Source organism: Canis aureus, chromosome 16 (assembly GCF_053574225.1).
Source record: "Canis aureus isolate CA01 chromosome 16, VMU_Caureus_v.1.0, whole genome shotgun sequence".
Classification (NCBI taxonomy): Eukaryota; Metazoa; Chordata; class Mammalia; order Carnivora; family Canidae; genus Canis; species Canis aureus.
In genome coordinates, this window is record NC_135626.1 from 19249352 (window position 1) to 19250755 (window position 1404).

General features: G+C 50.6%; 1 non-coding gene across 1 annotated transcript; it reads right to left on the reverse strand.

Moving 5' to 3' along the window:
* Positions 1-266: 266 nt before the first annotated feature.
* Positions 267-339, reverse strand: TRNAE-UUC (transfer RNA glutamic acid (anticodon UUC)). The gene has a single exon. It is a non-coding gene; the product is annotated as a tRNA-Glu (tRNA).
* Positions 340-1404: the final 1065 nt, after the last annotated feature.

Below are 1404 nucleotides of genomic sequence, written 5' to 3' on the forward strand. Positions count from 1 at the left end.
TCATCAAGGGCAAGCAGGCCACCAGGTGGAAAGGCCAGGTTCGGTCAGAGCTAACCTGTCCTTCCGGAAGAAGTGCAGACCAGTGAGGAATAATTCATGGCAAACTCCATTTCCCATGAGCTGCTTACTCCCAAGGCATCACGGTGGCAGAACCAGGACCGGGTGGTCTCAGAGATGCCCTCTGCTTCACTGCTCACTATTTCTTTCTTCCTTCCTTCTTTTTTTTCTCCTTTTCTTCTCTCTCTCTCTCTTTCTTTCAGGCTCTATGCTCAACATGAGGCTTGAACTCATGACCCTGAGATTGAAAGTCACAAGCTCTACCAACTGAGCCAGCCAGGCACCCCTCTGCTTCACTATCTCTGCTTCAGAGCAGCAACCTTGAGGTCCATGTAGTCCAAGCTCTCATCCTTTGGTGGACCTCCACTGTGCTATCTCTTAGAGAGGTAGTTCAGCCTCTGCTTGAACATTTCCACAGACAGCGGGCCCACTCCCCACTAAGGCAGCTCTGACAGGGCTACCCTTCCGAGTTGTGTTGGCCCAAGCCCTCCAAACCCCCATCAGTCTATTGACAGAAATATGACCACATATAACAGTAATTGGCTTTCTCTGGCTCTGTCCCTGCAGACGTTCTTGGGAATGCCCTGCAAGTGCTCTGCCTTGGAGATATGCTTCCCAGAAGTAAAGCATCCACATTAAAGGTGCTGACTTTTTTTTTTTTTAAGATTTTATTTATTTATTCATGAGAGACACACAGAGAGAGGCAGAGACCTAGGCAGAGGGAGAAGCAGGCTCCATGCAAGGAGTCGGATGTGGGACTCGATCCCGGGAACCCGGGATCACACCCTGAGCAGAAGGTAGACGCTCACCGCTGAGCCACCCAGGCGTCCCAAGTGCTGACTTTTTAAAAACCAAATCCTCATTGTCCAAACTGTCAAGAAGCTGCCATTGACAAATCATGCTGACGTTCCTTCTGGCATGTTCCTGAAAGTGTCCACTCCTTTATGCAGTGCTCCTGGGACTCAGGGGTGAGCACTGAGGATCCTTGTCCCTGAATCACCATCTCCTCCTCACCCTGTCCTTGAACCTCTTTTATCCTCTTCAACTCTCTTTCCTTAGGATGACTCCTTTCCAGGGAGCCCTCTATCCCTTGTGCAAGCAGATGCTCAAGAATCCTCCCGTCCTGTCCTCTAGGCCTGCGCGGACAGGCCTAAATTCTAGAGTAAAATCAGCTTAGGCAGTAATAACAGCTAACATTCATTCGCTGGACAAGTATTTACCGCGCTCCTACTGTGTACCACGGAGTGCTCTAAGGGTTGGAGACACAGCAGTGCACAAAGCAAGACAACAGGAGCATCCCTTCCTTCCTGGAGCCCTGGTCCCCGAAGGCTGTAGGTGCTTCTCAGG